Below are 25219 nucleotides of genomic sequence, written 5' to 3'. Positions count from 1 at the left end.
CGTTTCAGAAGAGGCTTCAGATAGGCTGTGTTCATTGTAAGGCTTGGTGTATTTTACTAAACTGGAGGCTTTGACAGATGAGCTCTGATCCATCCAAGTTAAGTCGGGCAAGGATCCAACTCGGCAAAGCCACAGAAGCTGAGATTGCTCCTGCTGTCCACCCGCTAAGTTCCCTGTTCTCAGAACAGCATCTGTGCTTGGGTCCTTCCCTTGCCTAGGTTAGTGTCTTTGCTCCACCAACATCCGTTCTTTGTCTCAATGTGGGTTACGTACTGCAGTAGCTGACGAGCAGAAACACCTCATCTCTCTGCTCCCTGTGCTAAGGGATGCTGGCTCCTACCCGGAGACGCAGTGCTTTGTGGGACCAGTCATGCTTTAAGCCAGTGTGGCAATGGTTTCTCTGGAGCATAGCCAAAGCCTGTGGAGCTTTGCATTCTCCCTCTGCCACTGTCTCTGAGCCTTACAACAGCACAGTGGTTGGTTTTATCTATATGCATTGGAAAGATTATTGTGGCCAATAGCACATAGTAACAACCCGGATGCTACTGAACAAAGCAGTACTCTCGTGGCCTTCTCATATACAGGTCTTAGCATTCAGGTCTTTCTATGTAAATGCTGCATCCTCCACCACGCAGGCACACACGCTGAGCATCTCGGTGTGTCTGCCTGTCCCATCTCTTCGTTGCTCACCTGCGCTCGAGGCAGCTGCCAGGAGGAGGTGGACCCGCTACGGCTGCCGGGCCTCACGAGGTGAGCGCGCGCTCCCTCGCGCCTCAGCGCCCAGCCCGCCTACCGCACTGAGGAGCCGGCGATGCTGAGGGCCGCCTCTGTAGTTTCCGCCCCTCGAGGCTGTTCGTCCCTCCCTCCCGCGGGTGCCCGTCTCCTCCTCCTGCATCCCCCGTGTTCGGTGGGGAAAAAGGACAGAGCCCTTCCACGTTTTCCCGGCGTCTATAGAGTTAAAATGGCAGCCATCGAGCAGGGCTAGTTTGGGGCTGACAGGATCGGGTAGGTTTCTGATTTATTAAACGCTATATTGGGATTTTGCTGTGTGGCAGCAGGTGCTGGTTGCATTTTCATGAGCTACTGGGATGTAGCTGTCTTACAAGGTCACTGCGTGTTGGAGCCTATCCTAAGCCCAACTCCAGGCATGTGCCTGTTCCATGAGCCAGGCTCAAGGTAACTGAAGCCATTATGAAGTTATCTGCTGTCTGTCTTGGTTTTCAATATAATTTGGCAGAAGAGTACGAGGCAACAGCAGCACACTGCTCAGCAAACTCGTGTGAGGCTGTCTTCAGTTGACTGGATGCCTGTTACTCAGCAGACCTTGAAGTGGTAAAATATGGGAAATAAAAAGGGAGGATTCAAGATGTTGTCTGAGACATGTGAATCTGTTTGTCATTGCCTGGTTTACCATACAAAAATGGGAGAATTGTGCTCTTTTCTGCCAGAAATCCCTACCCAGTATAGCAGCAGAGTGATTCTGGTCTCTGCTTGGAATTGCAGTGGGAGGATTTGTTTTTCTCCCCCTGTGCTGTCATTTCTTATGTTACTTCTAGGCCAGAGCAATTTCTTGCTTGCTTGGCACAACAGCTGGAGAGACACTGACCTGTGTTGTCCTCCATGATATAAGCATCCCACAGGAGAGAGCAGTGCGAGGTTTGTCCCATAGCAGGAATTCTAATGGAAAGGAGCTGATTGCTCTTTGACTGTGGTCCCTGTACCAGCATATAACAAGCTGTGACAGACTGCCTATGGCTACTAGAAGTTCTCCAGCTTCTTACGAGGTGTTGATCTGGTTGAGGAAGGAATAGGTCAGTGCATTTTGCGGACTCCTACTGAGGCAGCTGTCTCATTAATTAATGCATTAGTTTCATAATGAAAAGGGAGTGGTTTTCAGAGGGCGAAAGGTAGAGATTATCTGATAGAGGAAGCACAGAAGATGTTGGGACATCTTATTACGTTCTTCTGTTACCATATAGAAAATGTAGAAAGATAGACCTTTTGTGGAAGAAAATAGTTTACCTTACAGCATTTTAGTAATGTGTGTTAACTGTACTTGAAATATGTGCCTTGTGCATTCAGCAAGAGCCTGTCATGGAGGGCAATTTCTGTTCTGATCTAATGCCTTCTCATTATTATACCACTGCAACAATGTGATCCACCACACTGCTATAGTCCAAATCAGTTTAAGTTTTCTGTGAATGAAAGAATTAAATGCACTGGTGAGTTCATGCCAAATAGTGGCTGATCTGGATTCAGCAGCAGCTTGCACTGGCAGTTTTTGCAGGTAAAAATGACATTTTCACTCTGTGTTGTTCAGTTGAAAGACCTCTGGTATTATATTTAAACTGATCTTTATCAGAAATGTCACCCTGAATTTGATATGTTAATTTACATTTTTGAGGAGGGAACAGAAAGCACTGAGAGCAGAAGTGCCCCTAAATCAATGCCAAATCTTGTCCATGCACTTTCTCTTCAACTCTCTTCTCTTTTGAGAAATGTTTTCTGGCCCAAACTGACTCCAAACAAATATCTCTATTCTTGACATTTCCCAGCAGTAAGTTTTCTAATAATTTAATTTGAAGTTTAATCTCACCTGTCATCTCTGTTGAGAAATTCCTGAGAAGCTTTGAAGAATATTGAAGAAGCCTTTAAAGCCAGTGCAAAGTCTCCTGCAGGTTTCAGTAGACACTGGAATGTGCCTTTTGTAAGGAAGAAGTAGGAAGAGACAGTTTAACTACATGGAGTAAATTTCATGCTGATAATCTATTTGACAATTTTATTAGGATTAACTATGGTGACACCTGGTACTGTGTGTCTGAGTGTATGCACTAACAATTTCAGAATGATGGAAAGAAAGCATTCATACCATAGATATGGTGTTCTGCCTGCTTCCTTTAAGGGTTGTACTGCTTAGAGGCTGAAAGCTTAATGTGTTCCCTTACTTGCAGCCAGCCAAGCTTTGCTGTGCTTAGGCACTTTGCAGTGGGCAATGGGAATTGCAGTTCCACATCCTCCTCTTTGTAGAATAGGGCGAGACTTCAAGTTTCACTGGTGAGACCAGGTTGACTGAAGGACGCAGGTTTCTGATGAGAAGTATGTGCAAGAGCTGACCTCCAAACACCAGTGTCCATTCCAAAGTGCATTGATGTTCTTGCACAGATTTTTAGACTTTAAAAATCTCTTACAATTACAGTAGGAGGTAGTGTCAGAAGCTTTGGAAAGTCACTTTTCTTTATTGGCCCCTTCCTAGTCTAGGTACAGTATACATTTTTTGTGTATTTGTCTGCTTCCTTCTGGGATAATAGTGTTCCAGAGCTCTCTGCCTGATGCTGATGTGCTCGTTTAAGCTTTTTCAGTTCTTTGGGCATTGAGAATAAATATTTAGTGTTATTTGAAACTAACAGGGGAGAGCATTTCCACATGCCCTCTGTTTACAGAGCTCCCCAAACATTGATTTAGACTATTTAGGCTCCTCTAGTTTGCACTGCCCCTCTTGCCTGGAGTGCCTTCACTAAAAGTGTGACTAGAGGAGACAAAAACCATTCCTGCATTCAGTATTAAATAGCTTTGTGCACTGGCTCTCATTCTTTAAAAAGTGTTTGTTCTGAAACAGCCTTGAAATCAAATCTTATCAAGCCTCTGCTTTACTTTCCTGTGTGAGTGGGGCCTCCTAAGTATAAGCCAGAGAAGTAAAAGCCTGTACCTCCTTAGCAGGAGGCAGTCAGAACCAAAACAATTAGTCTGCAGTGCTAGAAAACCTGGACTTTATTTCTTCCAGCCAGTGTTTGAGGAGCCTTTCTCTATCCGGTACCTGCCTCAAGGAAGGATGGCTGCGTGAAGAGGTGAAATTTTTTCTCCCATCTCCAAAGCAACTTGAAGCTTTAGAGAATTCCATGTATGAAATGTCTCAAAGCACCTCAGCAAAATGAATACACCTTCCAAAAAACCTGTAATGCATGCTGCATTTTTGTTATATATCAATCATTGGAAGGTGGCAAAAAGCATGGCAATGTCTCTTATGAGGAAGCTGACAAGTGCTAAGATCTTCATTTTGAAATGCTGGTTCTGAAACAGAGCAGAAATGGGAGGCTTTAGGCAGATGTTTTCCTCACAAACCTTCACTTTTGTCCTGGTTTGATACGGAAGTTTTCATCTGGCAACCAAAGTTTCAGTGTTTGTACCTTCAGTCTGCTTAAGAAAGTCCAGTCCAAAAACACCCTGTTTTGAAATAGCATTCTGAAAATATTAATTCAGACTGCCTTACATCACCCTGCTTCTGTCAGTGAATGAAAGGCTGTTGTTCTTCTAAGTAAATAGGAATACTTAGACTCATGATAGGAATACACCAATGAATTCAGCTCTGAGAGGTTACTTCATTGCAAAAGCTCTCTGATAAGTGGGAAAACCAAAAAAATGGGCTTTTTTTAGTTAAAACTCTCTCGGAGTCTGGGTGAAATTAGGCTGCTGTAACTTTTGTCAGAGTATACATCTTACACAGCTTGGACTGCTGTGGTCTTGTTGCAGCAAGTGAACTGGGATTTGTACGCCTGGATGCAGCCAGAACTTGTCCAACTGCCATTTCATTGTGATGAGCCCAAGGCCTGCAGCAGCTCCTGCATTCGGACAGCTTTCTGATAGCCACTACCTCTGCCAGAGGGGAGCTGTAGAAGTCAAATCTGCCTATGACCCAGTTTTTTAGCAGAAATGAATCCCATGGTCAGAAGTTTCCTTGGGAAGTCTTGGGAGTGACCAGTCCCACAATCTTGCTGCTGTGTGTTTCTGCATGCAGGAGCAACGTGTTGTATCAGGTGGATAGGAAGCCTAGAATCTGCTTCCTAGAAACAGATTAACCCGGCAGTATTCAAAATCATCTTATTTGTAGTGTTAAAACTTAGTTTCTGAAAGTTCATTATACTGGATCCATGAAAAAAAATTTGCTCTTCACCTTAGTATTTTCAATGCTTAGTTTATCTATATGGTGAAAAATACACTTTAGAAAAAAAAAAAATCTGGACAGCAGAACTTAATTTTCCCTTAGAAACCAGTCTGTAGCTTGATCTTGAAATTCCTGCATTTCTCAAAGGATCTCTAACATTATTCTCCTTAAAGAATATTTGCCTCAGAGAAGGGACAAGAGCTTTACTGCATTCTTTGTGAGCTCCTAAATTCCATGTAAGGCCGAGGTCAGGTCTCTGAACGCAAGTGAAACATTTTATTACTGATTGAAGGTCAGCAGAGTCATAGTGGAAAATGGCATTCTTAACAAATAATTAGTTGTATAGAAAATGTCTGATGACCTGAACAGAAGGCTGTCCCATCCCACTGGCATCTCCTGCCACTGTACCCTGGTCTCAGATCCTTCCTCTGTATTCAGAACAGCTATGCCTGTTTCCAGTTCTTCCCTTGGTCTTATATAATAAAACAAACAAAGAAAACAACCTCTCAAAGTTATGGCAATAGGAATTGGAATCCTGATTGCTATTGTACGCTTCATACTTCTTGCCTTGAGAAGTGGCAGTTTGAAGAGGCACTTTTCTCTCATGCTGGAAAGGTGAAGTTCTTGATGGCAGCATTAAGCACACAGAGCAAACTGTGCCAAATGTAGTGTTAGCTCAGCCCCATAATATCCTCAGTGCGTTGTCTCGAGCGAGACAAGAACAAGTTGGCAGTCTGGGCTGCATGCATTTCATATATCCAATGCACTTGTGAGCTTGGGAATATTTTGGTAGAAGTTCAGCATAGAATCGGTATCTGCTTTCAGACAAAACACTTTGTGGATTATTCTTCTAGCCATTAGGCCATTTCCTGAAGTTCTCATGTAGCTCACATTAAGGGAAAATAAGGTAACGAGATGTCCTGTTCTCTCCATTGTCAGTTGTCAGGGTTTGGTTTTGAGCATAGCCCATTGGTGTGTATTGCTCTAAGCAAAGCAACATCTTCAGAAATTGCCAGTAGGGAGTTCTGATTTAGGATGTGCTTTTCTCAGCCTGTGGTGGTTGTGGAGTACTTCTCAAAGCAATGGCAGAGGAAAAATGTAACGAGGAGGGAATAGATAATAGTGGTCTGAGGTTACCCACTGGAGGCAGGATGATAGCAGAGTAATTACTGAAAGAGGCAGCAGTGTTGCTTGACTAGAAATTGAGCTACCCCCCTAAGAGTGACGAGGCATGCATAGATGGAACAAAAGTAATTCTGCTGCTTAGATAAATTACAATATGTTTTCAAACATAATCAGCACAAAATCCTCAGAGAACTCTAAATCCTGTCAGGAGGGTCCAATTCCAACCATATCAGTGCTATGGTGTAAAGGGGCAAGGCTTTCAGAAATCACTCGCTGTGCCACTTCCTCCACTTACTGACACTCATAGAGGAAGTAAGATGTATTCTGACTGTCTGAGACAAAGAATGCCAAGTGAAAACCCTTGGGCAAAACCACGCAGTGAAAAATTATACACGATACTAAACTTTTTTTGTGCCATATTCCTTTATACTGTTGTTTTTAACTGGGAGAAATTGTTCATCCGAGGACAGGTTTTTCTGAAGGTGTGTCAGTAACTACTGGAATAATCACTGATCTGCTCTGCTTCTAAATCCAATCAGTAGGGAGGTGACAAGTGCGATCTCTTTACAGGAGGTGGAAGGAGGTGCATACACTAGAGGCTTGAACCCGAAATTCTGGAGACAGTTCTATTGTTTGGCTGTAGAACTTGAGTTATTTTCCAGGCCTTTTGCATGGACTACTTTTTGATTATTCGTAGTTTGATTTTGGTCGTATACTGAGATATGTTTTTAAGTAAACATGGTACTGATTTTGGAATTTCTTCACAGCATAAATGAACTCTTTCACCTTATCTTGGAATTACACAGTTCTCCCACTTATCCTGTGTTATTTTCAGATGAACTATACTTAATGTGCCATGTTGGTCATATGAAACAAGGACTGGAAAAGTAGATTTCTTGAGCCCCTTTTAGAGTTTGGAGAAGTGGATTTAAAATAAAAAAAGAAGCATCCAGTTTACAACATGTTGTACTGAAGTGTTTTCAAACTGAATTTTCAAAATGTTATTTCATCCTTGTGTGCAAGTGCAAAGCATTATGATCTGCACGTACTGGATTAAATTAAGCTGCTTCATGTGTCACCACTGATTCTACACAGGTTTTTGTTTTTTTTTCTGGCCTGGAAAAATCTATTTTTGGTCTAGCTTTTGCTTTGGTAGAAGTTCTTAGATTATTTAACTCATTTTTCCTAATTTTATATGAATTATATTTGTCTTCATTGCTGTAGCTTTATCATGTGAATTCCTTTCAAAAATCCAGTGATGTGAGAGTTCTTTTTTCTAGAGGAAACATCTCTAGTTCTGAGTTCAGGAAAGAACTGTGCTGGCTCCTCTATTTCTCCTCTGTCTGCAGTGATTTGCCTGTAAGGATACTGTGTCTACATAGCTGAGCAATTATTCAAAAAATCCTAGGTATTGGAATTTGTTCTCCTGCTCAGGTTCTGAGCTGGGGGCTTTACAGCCAGTGTTGTCTTATGTATGCTCTGTGTAATCTCACAGCCAAGTTAAAGGTGTTCTGCGAGTGAGGAATTCCCATTCTTCAGTCGGCCTATCAAATCTGTGTGAGCTCAGAGTGGAAGCCAGGTCTGTGTTTATCAGAAGAAGGGTGTTCCCTTCCCTCACAGCTTCCCGGGCAGGAAGGGCAGACAAGGGGATTTGTTATTCTGCCCTCTGAATTGACTTGTTTTAGGCTTGAGTATAAGGTTTGGAAGTAGCCTCCATGGAAAGGAATGGGAAATGGCTTACTGTTCATGTTTTTGTTTTTCCTGCCTTGGCTAGTGAACATTTTGAACAGCCTCTTTGGCATATCTTTTTCAAGTTATGACTGAATGTGGGAGTGAGATGCTTCTCTGGGCTCAGCTAGGAGTCCATGAGGAAACCAAACCAAGTTTTTGCCATGCTACTGGCAGGGCATATGGTATAGAATAGAATATTCTGTACATAAAATATTCTATATCATTGGTGTAGAATAGGATAAAAGTTCTGATTTCCATGACTAAAATGTAAGTTCAGACAGAAGATGACAGGTGCTGTTTTGCTTTTCCTTTGCTACTATGAAAGGAACCTTTGGTAGAGCTGAATGGGTTAGGATAGTGTGTAACCAGAGGGATAAAGTGCACTTCCTTCCAGTCCCACTGCCAGTTTTGGTTCTTAGGGTTTCAGTTGTCTCAGTATATGTTTGGAGTGTTGCCTAACATTGTTCCCCTTTACAGTGCAGACCATCGGAGAGGAATGACGTGTAATTTATTTATCAATACTGACAGCATCAACATGTTGACATCCGTGATAGGTGTAGAGGGTTACAGTAATGAGGAATCAGTATGTGTTCTTCAGGTATTCATTCTAGATTTCTGGGAATGGTCCTAGGAAAAAATGAACTGTATTGTTCGTTTGTTTTTTCTGCAGATTAAAGAGCATGCCTTTGGAATATGCAGAGAGCTACAGAGCATTTTTTTCAGTGTTCAAGCTTGAAGCAAAGCAGAATGTGTTGGATACAGAAGCAGAGGCATCTGTAGAAAATCCAGGAAATATGTTAATAGGGGTAAGTGAACAAGATTGAATTCTTTTGGTCCAATATCTGTCAGCACAAAAGATGTGTAGACCCCTGCCGATGATTTGCAAACCACATCTCTGCTCCTGCTATATGTTTTGAGAATATCAAAAAGCACAAATGTATCATATGCCAGAGATACTTACTGCTGTACGTAGTAAGCACAGTTTGCCCAGCAATAACAATTGTTGTCCAGGGAGAAACAGGAGGAAGAGGCTGACAGAGCATCTCCATTTCAGTTACTCCTGTGATTACAGCTCTTGTGGAGTTTGCACTCCATATCAAACTGCTATCATGACTGCTGAGGTTGATATCATACTGGTCTTAAGATTGGGAATACATTCTTGTCTCCTTGCACCTCCATCCCATTGCCTTTCCCACAGAACCAAGTAGAGACAGCACAGCAATGAATATAAGCCTGCTGAGTTAACACTGTGATACCAATCCATGCTTCCATTTTGGGGCTTCAGAAGAAGCAGTATATCAGGCATATGTTTTTCCTATGATTTACCTTTCTAACTTCCTCCCTTAGTTTTGTTTCTGCTGCAGCACTTACTGATACCAAAATGAATTGAAGAATAGCATTCAAATGCTAATGTTTCATGCTGCTTTCACCAAATCTCTGACTGATTCATTTAAAATCAAAACTGCCAGGATTTAAAAAAGAAATTAATGTGTGGTGTGGCAGCACCAGCATAATGGGAGATTTTGATTCTTGAGCTGCACACAGGTGTCCCTTTACAACAAAAAATGGAGTTTAATTATAAAATAAATGTTCCTAATAAACCATCTAATCTAAAACTTCACACGAATCGCATTCAGTTAGCCTTCGTCTTTCAGGTCTTTTCACTTGGTTGTGCTCCCAAGCTGACTAGGAGGTGCAGAGCCATCATGGGCATGGCTAGTCTTAAGAAAGAGGAAAGAGGAAATAGGGGAAATGTGAGGAAACCTTAAGGCCTCCTCCTGAGGGACCCCGTTAAGATCAAGGCTGAACTTAAATACCTTTATACTATTTATACCTACCAACCCCCTACTTTTAGAGTTTGCTTCATTAACAGATGAAATTAGAATAATTGTATACGCCAGCTGTCAAGGGAGAAAGGAAAAATGAAGAACATAGAAGATGGTAGGCATGAGTCTCATGTTCTGCATACTTTGGGTAAATTCACATCAAGAGAGGAAGCCATATTCAGTGACGACATCAAAGTATTGACATTTTACTTTCTGTTACTGGAATTTAAATGGCTGGTGATGTCAGAGAGCTGTGAATCAAGACAGAATTGTTGATCTTAGCTCTCTGTGAGAAGTTGCGTAGGCTAGCTTTTCCTTACAAGACATTTTACAGCCTTTCTTATATGAAGGATTTCTCATGTTTCTTTTGTGCTAATTGTTACCTCTTTTCTGGTGAAAAGAGAATTAATAGCACCATCCTCAATTCCACCCATTCTGAAAACAGCTATCAATTCAGCTCACAGCTATTCATATCTGCTGGTATCAACACAGAGCAAGAGTCTCTTCCCAAAAGAAATTCTGATTTTTTCACAGCTCCTACATCAGTGAAGTTAAAAACATTCAAAAGGAAGAGGTAGCTTGGATGAAGTTTGGAGTGTTCTTTATTCTTGCCTTTCCTCTGCAAAATATGAAGAAATTTGCATGTCATGGTGGATTTCAAACTCTTGCAGAATCTGCCAGAAGTTTCCCCCTTTTGTTGAAGCTCTGAAAACAGGAATTTTTATGACCTGTTGTGTTTTGCATACCCCTAGTACTGAGAAATTGATTAGCTTCGTATCTGAGTTCACAGTATGGAATGTTTTTCACCCTGGAATAGTAACTTCCCTCACTGGAAGTAAATCTTCCTTATCATTTGGCATTTTGGCTCTTTAACCATTGTAATAACAATAAGAAAACCTGAACAGATTTGAAAACATCAGGCAACAATTTGTTCTTCGGAGTAGCTCACAGTTTAGGCGTCAGAGCATTATGAAACCAAAAAACATATTCACAGAGTGGTTAGAAAACGAGTATGATAGTCAGAGGAGGGTGTCTGAAACTGTTCAGCAGAAAATTGACTAAGTGTAGCTGTATCTTCTGGCTGGTAGCTGAAGTGGCAATGTTTTGTTTTGGTTTGTTCTTCATCATTTGTCCGTAACTCTGTATTTATCATTTAACATATGAAGACATAGCTAGAAATCTGGAATATGCTGTCCCTACAATGCTTTGCTGAGAAGCTGGGAAGGAAACAGGGTGAAATATTTATGAATATACAGAAAGGATTTGTTTAGTTGTTTAGTATGTTGTGTGTTCTGTTAACCTTTAATGTAGAATGCTGATTTTGAAACAAGAATGAAATATCAAAGAATTCCATTTCAGTAGTACAATGTTGCTAACTTTTTACCCCAAAGAACTCAGTATACTTTTTTCTCTGTGTGCTTTGCACTTTGAAGTTTTACTTCATTGAAATGGGACTGGTAATCAAAGCGTTGGAGTTTCATATAAAGGCAATCCATCAGGTTTTTAAATAACTTCAAAATAGTAGGTTTCTGGGCTGATGGAACAGGGGAAGGGTAAAAGAATCAATTCTTCTAACTTCTTACATCAGAAAAGCATGGAAATCAGTGGGAGCAAAAGACTATCCAGGGTTTTGCGGCCTTTGCTGAGTGTAAGAGACATTCTGAAGCATCATCTCTTCCAGAGCAGTGCCACAATGTGTTCAAAACTGTTTCATACAGCACCATTCTGGACAAAATATCTAGCATACAGCTAGACAACTGCATTATGCTATGGGTAAACAGCTGGCCCAAAGGGTTATATATGGTAATTGAGCTTACATCAGGCTGGTGACCAGCCACTAGGGGAGTTCCCCAGAGCTCCATTATAGAGCAAGTTTTCTTTGATGTTCTTATAAATGTTCTGGATGCAGGACTCAAGTGCATACTGAATTAGGTGGAGTATTGATGCCTTTGCAAGTGAAGAGGCCTTGCAGAGAGATCTTGACAAACTGAAGTGCTGGGTAATCACCAGCCACGTGAAGTGCAACAAGAACAAGTGCCAGATTCTGCACCTGATAAGGGGGTGACCCTGGCTGTACGTGCAGATGAGAGGACGAAAAGCTGAAGTCCAACCCCACAGGAAAGAATCTGGGGCTTCTGGTTGATGGCAAGTTGAATGTGAGCCAGCAGTGTGCCCTGGGCTGTATCAGGTTAGGGAAGGAGTTGTCCCGCTCTGCGCTTCACTGGTGTATCTTCACCTCAAGCACTGCATGCAGGGTTGGGTACCACAATATAAGAAGTTGTACACTTGTGATCCTGGGGGTTTTCTTCCAACGTGGGATATTCTGTATGTATGTATACATATATATATGTATGTGTATATATATATATATATATATATATATATGTATGTATTCTGAGAGAGAATTATATATATTCTATATATACTCTATACACATATATTCTATATGTGATTCTCTCTGAGACAAGGAACAGGGGAAGGGGTCAATAAGACACCCTGTGCCAACTCCACCAGTGATTTTATACGTTTGTCTAATTTAGAAAGCAAGTTCTGAAAAGGTTTTATGCTTTATGTTAATCTAAATACAAGTAAGAAAAAACAGTGCTCATTTTCTGCATGCTGCTGTGAAAGTTAGTTATGTTGTGTTGTTTTTACCTCCATGGTGTTTTATTTGATTAAAAATATCAGTTTACTTCCTTTTTATTGGGCTGCAAAGTCTTAATGCGTATAAAAATTATATAGAATCTGTCTAGATGTTTCAGAAATATTGTATTGTGGCACATGGTCACTTAAGGAGTGACTTCACTTTTTTGGAAGCTTCTCCCTCTGAGAGCATCAGGAGCCAATTTTAGTGCCTGGGGGCAAGTCAGAAGCAAGATAAGTAACCCTTGACATGGAGCTTTGGCATTTGTGAACTGCACATAGCAGCAATCCTTAAACAAACAATGACAAAGGAAATAAGTATTTTTAAGCCTCAGCGTGGGTAAATAAATCCAGCTACCACAGCTAGCATATATAAGGAGTAGGAAGCAGGGTATTATTAACAACTAAGGAGCTACAGTATTACTTATAGCTGGTTTTTGCTTGTTTTGTGGGTTGTGCACGAAGCTGTCTGACTAATCGGGGATGATAAGGAGTCGCATTTTGTGGTGTACTTAACAGGAAATGATGTCATCTGCATGCATGGAGACCAGCCGGAAAGTGTTCAGACAGGGATTTCTGAGTGGCTGATGAGGTCAAAGGTGGGAACCAAATACAGTCAGATTTGATAACAGTAGAAGAGTAGAGATTGTTTTGAGACTCCCTTCCTAAACAGAAGGTGAACAGGGGCTATGAAATTTGCATTTGGGTTCTGTGATAGTAAAAACAGAATTTCTGTTGAGAAAGGTAAAATAAGTCTATCTGGAATGTGCTTTTGAGGTTGGAAGCCAGTTCCAGAAAGAATTTAAGGAGCTAGTGTGAGATTGTCCTTTTGCCACTCTTCAAAAGAAAAAAAAACCCAACTGCTGAAGGTATTGGGATTCTTACTCTGTAAGACAGGGAGAATCATTTAACTTCCTTGTAGGAGGTTTAATATTTTTTTACTTCTGCTCTTCAAAAAAATAAATGAAAAACCCCACAGAATCAGAAGTTGTATGCAAGAAAATGATCGCGTTTAAGCATAGGTTTAAGTAGGTATACCCTTATATACAGTGTATATGAAATGAAAATCTGCCTGCTTTCACTTGTCACGTAATTTATAGAAGCTTTCAGTTCATGTTATTCAGCAGAGCAACTCTGCTGGAGGTAATGACAGACTAGTAAATGACCAGCTCTAAAAGTTCCTGTGATGTTTTAAATGTGAGTTCTAGAGAGAGATAAGGGATTGCTTAGCAACTGTGGAAGCACTCAAGCTCTTCTTTTATAAAAGCTCCTGAGATCTCTCTGTGGAGAACTTCTATTGTATCTGTTTGGAAAGTAGTCTGAAGTATCTCTCCTGACCCTCCTTCAGTAGCTGGAAAGCTTTAGAATGTAAGTGGATCACTGAAACTGTTTTTCAGTATGTAAAGTCTTTCAAAAACAGATGGAACAGAGGCAGAAATACGCTATACAGATCTTGCCTTGATTTTTTTTTTACTTTTTTTTTTAGGGGGGGGGGGGGAGGGGAGAGGTTACTAATCATGTTCTACACTGATTTACAATTGCAGGGGATTCAGTTGTGTCACAGGAAAGAGCCCATTCTTTAGAGCTGTAAAGTTATAAAGAGAGAGGCTGTGCCTCAAGGAGTATATGCATATCCCAGTAAAACTAACTTTTTTCTTAAAATCAAAGGAACTGACTTGTTAGCAAGCAGGCAGTCAAGGAAGGGAATATAGTTTTTTAGCAGCTCAATGCCAGCAAGTAGATGTAGCAAGTAGATGTTATTGGGATGAGGATGACATAACCCTTAAAGACAGAAGAGTTTTGGAGATGAGTGTAGATCCTGTAGAGGCAAGCTAAGAAGCTGAGTAAGCAGGTAAGGTAAAATAAATGTCAGGCTGTTAGTTCGGAGACCTGTGTGAATGGTGTTTGCTAATACAGAGGTTCCATATTGCATCTCAGTCCCCTTTTTCCTATCATATTCCATAAGGCTGACTCTGAATTTTGAGCTTTTGAAAAGTGCAGGTAATTTGCAGAAGGAAAATTAATTGTATTCAACAGAGGATTGCTATGGGATCCTCCTTGATTTCCAACAGTCACATTCTTTCAAGTTTGGTAATGTACTTAGTGATAATGAAAGCAAGTAGCTCATTGTGTTGGTATGAGCAAGGTGTAATGCAAATGGGCATTGTGCAAACATTGTCAGACTGCCAAAGCAAATTATTTCAGGTTAGTCCTAGCCCTCTGTAAGAACAGATTGTCTGAAAGCCTTACTGTTATCTGTAGCCCTCCTATCTGGAGATCTTCCCAGAGAGCAATACGTATGACTGGTTTCAGGGCAGGATCCCTGCCATAACAGAGCTCATGTAAGTACTAAGCAATTGATTCAGTGCTTAAAACCAAGCTTAGCCTTGTTTAGAAGCTTCCCAAGCTGAAGGTCCAGCAAACCATTAGGGGCAAGCAGTTTCCTAATGGTGCACATTCAGCATCCCCTTCTTAGACCCAGCATTCTCCTTTGATGGGTATGGAAAAAAACCCAGAGAAGATGAACACACTTCCTGTCACTCAATGCACTCGCAGCCAGCAGACAGACTGGAGAAGAGTTTTCTAGACTAGAATCACCAGTATGCTGGTACATATGTATTAGTGAGCTGAAGGCTGTGTTGTTTAAAAATTATTCAATTGATATCAAGAAGTCTTAGAATTAATGTTAGTGTCAAGCAGAGAAGCACTGCGTAACCCTGACTTGCTCTTCCATTTGGTCACATCACTAACCCCTCTGCTTGTTATCGGTGCCTGAATGTGTAGAATCCCCAGAGCTGTAATAAAAAAAGACCTGTTGAGCATGTAGAACTGGGCAAAGGAGAATGGCTGGAAAACTGAGACCCCTCCCTGCATTTGCACAGCAAGCATCTCTTGTAATTAATAAGCGTATTTACTAGTCACAAGTCTTTGATAAGTAATGCCTCAACAGCTCAAACCTTTGAGGTACAAGTCATTCCTCAGCTTTAAATGAGAAGCCTTGATCTGAAAAACATCGAGTGAAGAAATTAAATGTTTTAAATGTATATCTTAAGCTGCTTTTTTAAACAAACGCCCAGAGTATGACAGGACTAGAAGGTTGAAGGAATATATAACTGGGCTTTCAGACTGTAATGTACCTTTACCCGCTCCTATTTCAGCTATTATTGCAAGGACTCTGGTTTTACCCAAATTGACAGCAACGTGGCAGAGATTATTTCTACGTGTTCTTTTTATGTAGATTTACCAGCAATTTAGGAACTGGACAAATGAAACTTGTCAGTGAACCTATGGGGTACATCTGCCTCTTGTCCAACCTGCAGAATGTTACCAGTTAGCTACTGCCCCAGCCAGGAAAGTGTTACCTTCTTAGTTCAGATTGTGTAAACTCATGCATTTGGCTTAGAAGAGTGAAGTACCTGGACTGCTGACAACATAACTACTCTGACAGAAACAGAAGGCGTAACTGTACCTTCCCTTATATGCAGAAGAGTAGGAAGTTATGTCCAGGTAAAGCAGGATACATGATAGACTGGCCCCCATCCTATCTTTTCCCTATCAGCTTTTGTCAGTGTAATATGAATGCCACTTCCAAGATCCTCCAGGTGAGGAACTGTCCACCTGGCTCACGGGTACTTCCTTTAATTCATAGAATCATAAAATTGAATTGGAAGGGATTCCAACTAATTCTAAAGGTCATCTAGTCCAATTCCCCTGCCATGAACAGGGACATCCACAGCTAGGTCAGGTTGCTCAGAGCCTGGTCCAGCCTGACTTTGAATTTGTCCAATGGGGCATCCAGCACCTCTCTGGGCAAGCTGTTCTAGTGCCTCACCACCTTTACTGTAAAAAACTTATTCCTTATGTCCAATGTAAATTTTCCCTTCTTTAGTTTGAAACCATTTCTCTTGTCCTGTCACAGCAAATCCTGTTAAAGAGTTTGCCCCCTTCCTTCTTATAGCCTCCCTTTCAGGTCCTGGAAGGCTGCTTATAAGATCTCCCCAGAACCTTCTCCTCTCCAGAGTGAGCAGCCCCAGCTCTCTCAGCCTGTCCTTGTAGGGGAGGTGTTCCACCCCTTGGATCACTTGTGTCCCTTCTCTGGTCACAGAAGTCCACATTTCTCCTGTACTGAGCACTCAACATCTGAACGCAGTACTCTAGGTGAGGTCTTAGCAGTGCAGAGCAGAGGGGCAGGATCACCTCCCTCAACCTGCTAACCATTCTTCTTTTGATGCTGCCCAGGATGTGTTTGGCTTTCTGGACTGTGAGGGCACATTGCTGGCTCGTGTTCTGCTTGCCTTGAGCCATGGCAATTCATATGTCTGTTAGCATATTTCAGCATGTCTCCAGGAAATTAAGTATGCTTGCTGCAAAAATCGGTACTACTGGAGTGAAAGTAATTTGATAAACTCAGCAGGTCAGATTACAGAACATATTTCTCATAGATATTTGCTCACTACAGGGTCTGGCTGTATTTAAGATGAAGAATAATCAGAAACAAAGTTATTTAATAGCTCTGAAATAGAAAACTTTTTGTACAGCTGTGCATACATGAAATTTTTGTATGAGAAATCAATCCTCTCAACTGCCTCGGATATCATAGAATCATTAAGGTTGGGAAAAATCTCTAAGACCATCTAGTCCAACTGTCCACCTACCACAGACGTTACCCACTAAACCATGTTCCATGTTACCACATCTACGTGTTTCTTGAATGCCTCCCTGGGCAGCCCATTCCAGTGCCTGACCACATTTCAGAGAGGAAATTTTTCCTGATATCCAACTGGAACCTGCCCTGGTGTGACTTGAGGCCAGTCTCTCTCATCCTATTGTGGCCCATCAAATTACAGAATCCTTAGAATTGGGAGGGACTTAACCTGGCCAACCTATTCCAGTGCCCCACCACCCTCACTGTAAAATGATGTACATGACAGATACCGTATTTTTATAAATGTTTCAGTTTTCTTGAAAGAAAGGAATTTTGCCATTGAGTTCTTAAAATGCCCTTCTTTACTGCAATTGAAAGCCACTCTAGGTGTAACTCAACAGATATCTGTTGGCTGATACTTTCTCCTTTTCATCCCTGAGGACACTTCTCTGCTCCTTCCACCCCTACTTTGCCATTCCTTAGAACATCTTGGTCACTTAAGGTGTATTTGGTTCCTTGCCATGTACATCTATCTCCACACAGGGAATTAAAACTTGAAGCTCTTGCTGGACAGTTTGATGGAAATAAATCTACCCACATAGTTCTACTGACCTGCTTGGTGGATATGTGGATGTTCACACTGCTGTAGGGGTTTCAGTCTCTGAGCTAAAAACCTGCTTGAATATCTCAACCAGGGATGATAAAGACTTGTAGACTGTTGTTCACTGTGGGCAGAAGGAAATGCCTTTTATACTCCACAGTGTAAAACCTAGACTGTGTCTGTTTGAGTGGTTTATCTCAGTGCTGCTATCAAATTTAGCTTCACATTTTGTCTCAGTGGAGTCCTGTAATCTGTACCTAACTGTGCCATACAAAATGAGATTGCTTAAGCTATTCATCCTTCAGGTAGCAAAAGGAGATGCCATTAATTTCTGCAAAGACTGGGAAGATGATAGGACTGTATCTAGCTGGAGCAGCAGGTGAGGCAGAACATAATAATGTGTAAGGGATCTTTTCTCTTAGCAGGCATTGTCATTTAAATCTGCAATAACCAGAAGTGATTGGAATGATCGTAAAGTGATAGGAAAAAGCTTTCATCAGCATCACCTGGATCGCTGGCTGCTGTGTCCACAGATTATAAAATTTATTGACACACATTTCCAAATTCTTTAATGCCCCTTGCTGTTTATTAGTGTCTCTGGCTTTATTGTTCTCTAATGGTGACCAGATGGTTGTTTAGCCAAAAGGCTTTTCAGTGATACCACCTTTGAGAAAGAAGCTAACTATAGCATGTGACTAAACTGCCAATATCCCTTCCATTCAAACCACATAGTCTAGAATTTATAGCTCCACTTCCAGGGCACTGGGTTTTATTCTTGAGTTTGTCCATATTTGAGATCATAACATAGCATGAACAAAGATATTGACAACAAATGTGAACAGTTCTCTGTCTTTGACACTTCCAAGTGTCATATTCTTTACTTTTGTGTGAAAACTGAGTTGTGTGCATTGAAAAAGCAGATAACATCTGAAAAGATAAAGATGGTAATGATGGGAGCAAGAAGCTAAGGTAGCCCCCACAAAGCCTAGATTCCAGAGCAACAAGATATCTATGCAGTGCTTGATACAGCGCCTATTAAAGGACAGTGCAAGTCACAATACATTTCCACAGCTATGTCTTTGGGAAACAAACATCTTATGAGCTATGTTGCACTGGAGATGGGAGAACCACTTCTTTCTTGTAGAATGGATTCAGGAATGGGCTGGTTTTGAGGGAATCTTTAACCCCATTTAGTTATTTATTACTAATTGAATAACCATGCAACCAATCATTTGTATTCATCACTGATCCGCTATTAGAGAGTTTGATGGCTCAATATCAGTCCATTAGCAAAACATTTTTCTTTCTATTAAGTGTATTTGTGAAGGGAAGGACAAATAAATGAGCTAGCAAATAGCCCAGTGTGCAAGAGGTTGGGTAGGAGATTAAGGGGTAACGAAGAGTTTTTGGTTTGTGTTTGTATTGTTGTGTTTTTAAAGAAAATCGGAAGAAGATAAAATATTCTGTTTGATTTAAATCAACAAATAAATTTGCTTTTGCAGGAGGCACTGACCTAACAGAACAGTGCGAGGCAATTGAGAGAAAAGCCCTGGGCTATAAAAATCTGCTTTCTTTTTTCAGCTTTTTTCAGAACATCTAAAAAGAAAGCACAGCTGCCATTGTGAGAACTAACTTCAGATTTGAAAATGTTCCTGTTGTGAAATGCAGGTTACACTAGAAAAGAAATACGTTTGTCTTATTCTTAGAATCAATTCTTCTACTGAAATCACAGAATCACAAGGTTGGAAACTACCTGCAAGATCATTTAGTCCAACCACCCTCCCATTCCTATCAGTGCCACAAGCACTAAACCATCTCTCGTAGCTCCTCATCCAGGCACCTCTTGAACTCTACCAGGGACGGCGACTCCACCACCTCCCTGGGCAGCCATTCCAGTGCCTGACCACCCTTTGAGAGAAAAAGTTTCTCCTAATATCCAACCTAAACCTCCTCTAGTACAACTTCTGGCCATTTCCTCGGGTCCTACTATTTGCCTGGGAGAAGAGGCCAGACCCTTTTGCACCACAACCTCCCTTCAGGAAGTTGTAGAGTGCCATGAGGTCTCCCCTGAGCCTCCTCTTCTCCAGACTGAACAATCCCAGCTCCCTCAGCTGCTCCTCATAAGGTTTGTGCTCCAGACCCCTCACCAGTTTCATTGCCCTTCTCTGGACACGTTCCAGGGCCTCAATGTCTTTCTTGTAGTGAGGGGCCCAAAACTGAACACAGCACTCGAGGTGCGGCCTCACCAGTGCTGAGTAGAGGGGGATGATCACCTCCCTGCTTCTGCTGGCCACACTATTTCTAATACAGGCCAGGATGCCGTTGGCCCTCTTGGCCACCTGGGCACACTGTCGGCTCATGTTCAGCCGAGCATCAACCAACACCCCCAGGTCCCTTTCCTCTTCACAATCATCCAACCACTCATCCCCAAGCCTGTAACGCTGCATGGGGTTGTTGTGGCCAAAGTGCAGAACCCGACACTTGGCCTTGTTGAACCTCATCCCATTCACCTCAGCCCAGCGATCCAGCTGATCTAGATCCCTCTGCAGGGCCTCCCTGCCCTCAGGCAGATCGACACCACCTCCCAACTTGGTGTCATCCGCAAACTTACTCAGGGTACACTCAATCCCTTCATAGATGAAGTCGTCAATGAAGACATTAAACAGGATGAGCCCCAGTACCGACCCCTGGGGGACACCACTTGTAACAAGTCCTTTCTAATGTTTAGGAATCTAAACAGCCTTCTGCATCAACAGCAATGTGAGATGCTGTAATTTTTTTATACTACGTAAATGTGATTGAAGCTATTTTTTCATTTTTCAAAATTAATCTTTACAAGTTTTGTACAACTCTGTTTCCATGTATTCTCTCTCAAGCTACAGAGTATGCAAGTGCACAAATTCCCAGCACTCCTACCCTGCAAATAGTGTGATTCTAATGCATCTGTTGGTGCAGAATCCAGAAAAAATATTTTGCTTAGCCAATTCCTGTTCTTATTTTCCTTTTTCCCTTTTTCTTTTCCTAACCCAGCACTCCAGAGAGCACCAGTGGAATTTCCTGATGGCAGGGCAATATTATATCCCATTACAAGTGTTCCACATGTTCTATATTAGTTGAAAAATTTCTACTGTCAAAAACAAATTTCCACCTGTTGCCTTTGAAAATGCTGTCTCTTTTTGTCTGACAGAAGAGAGCAGGGGCCCTACTTCATATTTCTTGCAAAAATAGAGATTTGCATAGTGTGCACAGCCCATGGCTCTAAATCCCATGTTTATTGACATCTGACTTTGGCATTCAGCTTTGGAGTGATGAAAGACTGAGAAAGTATGTAGAGGTGTGACAGAAATGAGAACAGCGAGCTTGCAGCATTTTGTAGATTTAAAAAGCTGAAAGTGTCCGCTTGCTCTTTGCTACAGTATTTGCTGCACGTTCCCCATGAGTGTAGAGGTGAGCTTGTTTCAGTTAAAAATGCATTTAAATTGAACTAAGAATCTTCTCTGCTCTTATTTTTGTAGCAGTCCTTACACGGTATCTTAGAAGAATCTATCATACGCTCACTCAGCATGAACATCAAGTAAGACACGTAAAACAGAAAGGATATACTTTGGTGAGATAGATAGTCAAGTACTTGCTGTCTGCAGTAGCATTACTTTGATTTAGAGGACAGCAGTAAAAAATTGTTCAAACTTATGTAGAGGCAGATTTCTAACACCTGGAATGTAGTGTATGTGTGTATACAAACATATGTGCGTGAGGAGTGCTTTAAAATGTATGCCTCTGTTTTATTATGCTGTCCCACGGCGTCAGAGGCTGATGTTGGTGGTATGGCAGAGGAGACTGAGCCTTCCCATCAGTATTCTGGAAAGATCCAGAGAAATGGGCCTTGTGACCTTGTTTGTATAAGGAAGGTCTGTTCTAAAAACCTCATTCCCTGAATATCAACTCAATAATGGCAATTGGGTTATCTGGAGTCACTGTCTGCTCTTCTGAGATGTGTCACAATCCAGGAAGAGTTAAGCCTTTGTACCTACGTAGCAAACAAAGTACCAGCAGCAGCTAAATAGACAAATACATAAACAGTAATGTTGCAACTGCACTGGTCCCAACTGCCCTATAAAGTGATTCATTACTCGACTGATGCTATTCTCAAACTCTTTTTATTTTGTTTTTATTATTAATAGAGTCACAACTACCTGGGTATTTTAGAATATAACACTAGCTTCTTATTTCTGCTGTTTTAGGTTGGGTATAACTTTTAGTTTCCTCAGTGGTGGCAATGATTTTATACACTTTCACCCACTAGGGGCTACTTTTAGAACTCTATTTCTGAAGAGCCAGGGTAAAATTTCCTTTGGTCCTTTGTTTAAAGACTATATTAAAACATTCCAGGATGCTTTTATTTTTTTTCTTTTTGAATGTCAGCAACACGCTTGGTTTGATGCAAAGATGAGCGGGTTACACATTTCCTGCCTGTTTCTCACTGCACTGTCTAAACACTGAATCCCATCCTGAGATTCTGTAAATATGAAGTAACGTACGGCTTATTTTCTCATTTCATCTTCTTTTACTGAAACAGATGAAGATTAATCCTGGCCAAGATCACTAGCTAGGGGAGAAGGCTAGATGTAACATAAGGCTATGTTTGTGGTATAGAGTTCCTGTGTTTGCAGGCTGTGCGTTATGTAGGGCAAAACAATCATTTAATGATGTAATTTAGACCTCAATTACAGCCTGTGTGAGACAGTTGTTTATGTTTCAACATTCTTTGTTTTGCACAGGTGCAATAGGGCATCTACGCTTCAACTTGGATGCAGGAGTTTCTGCAAGGGAAAGTGATCGATCAGAAGAAATCCTGCAGGTTGCCATCTGAAGTACCTTTACCTGAGAGCATCTTCAGTGCTCCTTTTCTCTTAGATTATTATGGCTATCATCAAGCTTAAAGCAATAAAGGAAAAGTTTTATCAGTAACAATACAGTAACAGCAAAAATGCTGAACAAAACTCTACTTCTCTTGCACCTCTCATTGTGAGAGGTGAGACACAACTCTGAGTTGTGTCTGATAGGGTTAGATACCTTCTGTCGCCAGTTGAAGGACTTCTATGAAATGGCCTTGCACCTATTTTCAGCATGGCTGTGTCTGAGAAGTCGCAGCAATGTATCTGTGCAGGAATGAACAATACCAAACTCTTAACTTCCTAATGCTGACCTTGGTTGTCTTGTCCTACAAATCTCTTCCGCAACACAGTGACAAAGAAATTTTTTTCTGCCATTTTAGCAGCTGTGATTCTTGGGAACACAAGTTTTGTTTCTTTCCAAAAAATACAGACTGAAAATAGCAAGATGGTCCTGGTGCTTCTTAATCAAGTGGGTTCACAGAGCATGAAAAGAATCCTGTCTCTCAGAGCAGGTTGCTGGTCCTTGCTATTATAGTGATTGTTCTGAACATCCTAATGTTGCCTGCTTTCAGCTTGGCAGGCCTTTAATGAAATAAGCTGTTTTTCTGCCTTGTCCATAGGCAGTGTCAGTAACCACAGGTTTTATTTAAATACATGAATGTTCTGGAATCCATCACTCCTGCAGTGTGACAAAAAGTCAGGCTTAAGGAATCACAGATCACAGAATTGAAGGAGTTAGAAAGGACCTCAAAAGATCATTGATGGAGTCCAACCCTGCTGCTAAAGCAGATTCCCTACACATTTCACTGTAAATTACAGTAGTAATTTACACTTGCTGAATTTCCTGCTTTCTCACTCTCGATCTTTTAGTGCTGCTCCAACCAGAAGTCCTCTTGCATGTAATCAGTAACTTGGAAAGGAGAGAGGTTTGTTACTCTGACAGTGGGCCAGACCAGTGTCTGTGTTGTGAGTCCCATCCATGGTGAAACAACATTGTTTGTCATTGTAAAAAGGACGGTTTTTAGGTTTTTTTTCCCAATGCTCATTTGCAGTTGTCAAATTTATTCTGCCCTGTTGTATTAAATTATTTCCAATAATTTTGTGACAACATAGCTTAAAAATGGCAAAGGTCATAGGGGGTTTTTTTGTTTGTTGTTTTGTTGGTGGTGGTTTTTTATAAGAGCATCTGATTCCATCTCTTGGGAGGTTATTTAAAAAAATTAACAATAACCTTGAAAATAGAAAGGGACCACTTGTACAATAAAAAGCAAATTATTTATGGCAAAAATACTACCAACATTTGTATGACCCAGGATAGTCTGGAAAGGGAAGTTAAAGATGCACGTTATCCTTGTCTCTTGGTTTTTCCTACTTCACTGTAACAGTGATTTATGTATCTGCTGTCTTAGCCAAAAATGGGAAAAAATGGATTAGAGCGAGATATCACATGGCACAAAATCAGTTCTCCTGCTGCAGTTGCTCCTGTATGCAGGCAGAACCTCGGGCCAGATTCGTGCCAAGTCTGACTTCTCACCCAGAGGATTACGTAGCACTGCAGCACCACATGTCCATGCCAGCCTTAAGCAGGCTTTGCAGTCAAATGTAAATCTAGGCATTTGATTCCCACAGGTTGCCAAGAAGCTTATACACATGCCGTCTGTGACTGCAAATATATTTTGAAGCTTTCTACTGTCAGGAATACTTGGGAAGGAATATCTGTCTTGTTATCTGTTGGGCTTTATGATAATCAATTCTAATAATAATGGGTACTGTCTATTATTACCTTGAAGCAGTGAACTGAAAGCAAGCCCTACAATGAATAAAAGCTTAGTTGGAAAGAATTCTTTTGTTCTCACATGGGTTTGCTGTCATCTCCTGAAATGTTATTAATTTCCTTTTGGAAATTGCTACAACAATCAAAGCTTGATATTTTTGCCAGGCATTTGGTTTGAATAAACAGCTGTATTGATTTACAGAGATGCTGGGCCTCCTGCCAGTTGTTTCTTTGCACTGCCACTACGAGTATGAAAGGATACCTGACACAGTGTGCCCTTGACTATGCTGTATCTTGTCTGCTACGTCCTACTGTATTCACTTTCTTTCTGTTTGTGAAGGCTGGCCAACTGTTAAAGAATGTAATGATTTATGGTGTGAAAGCTGGAAGTGGCCAGCTAGTTCTTGGCTGGGTTCTTTTCATCCCAAACCCACATGTTTCTCAATCCCCCTGGGGATCCCAAGCGTTTCCTTCCAAGCTGTTTTAAGCATGAATCTGCTTCTCCATCTCTGCTCTTTAGATTTTAAAAAAGAAAATGCCTAGAAAATGCCTTTCTTGGAGACATTCCTTCAGGAGTCTAGATGAGAACAGAAACTATAATTAGAATGGAAGGCTCTGACTGAAGATTTAATACGTCTTTCCTTAAACAAGCAATTTTGACACTGAGAGTAGTTACAGTTAGGGGAATGCTGGCTGTAAAATCTAGTTAGAAGCTAGACAAATATGAGATGTGCCAACAGTGCTAGCAAAACTAGCTCAGTTGTGTTTGTGGGATGTGATGCCATAAGAATGTTGGTAGCATAGCCCGGAGGCTTTCTCCTGCCAGAGAGCTTTCAGTGCATCAAACAAGACATCCCAAGAAATGGTCTGATCATTTCTGAGACCCCTCAGAGGTTTAAAACACAGTCTGTGAATGAACAAACAGCCGGTTTTGGACATAGATGGGCATTAGAAAGGTATGGTACATGGAAGCTACTGAGGAAGAACTGCATTCCAATTTCTTTTGTTTGTTGTGATTCAGCATGTTAAGTGCAGACAGT

General features: G+C 41.2%; 1 long non-coding RNA gene across 1 annotated transcript in view; it reads left to right on the top strand.

Annotated features, from left to right (window-relative positions):
- Positions 1 to 898: 898 nt before the first annotated feature.
- The window catches only part of LOC122182702, a 28734-nt gene continuing 4413 nt past the window's right edge, over positions 899 to 25219 (top strand). Inside the window, exons 1-2 of the long non-coding RNA XR_006179924.1 lie at positions 899 to 1005; positions 8466 to 8601. This is a non-coding gene — a long non-coding RNA (uncharacterized LOC122182702). The remainder of the gene's footprint in view (positions 1006 to 8465; positions 8602 to 25219) is intronic.

This window comes from Lagopus leucura, unplaced genomic scaffold, assembly GCF_019238085.1.
Source record: "Lagopus leucura isolate 7727_CA_CO unplaced genomic scaffold, USGS_WTPT01 Super-Scaffold_100015, whole genome shotgun sequence".
In the NCBI taxonomy this organism is placed as follows: domain Eukaryota; kingdom Metazoa; phylum Chordata; class Aves; order Galliformes; family Phasianidae; genus Lagopus; species Lagopus leucura.
This window is presented reverse-complemented; position numbering and strand designations above follow the sequence as displayed.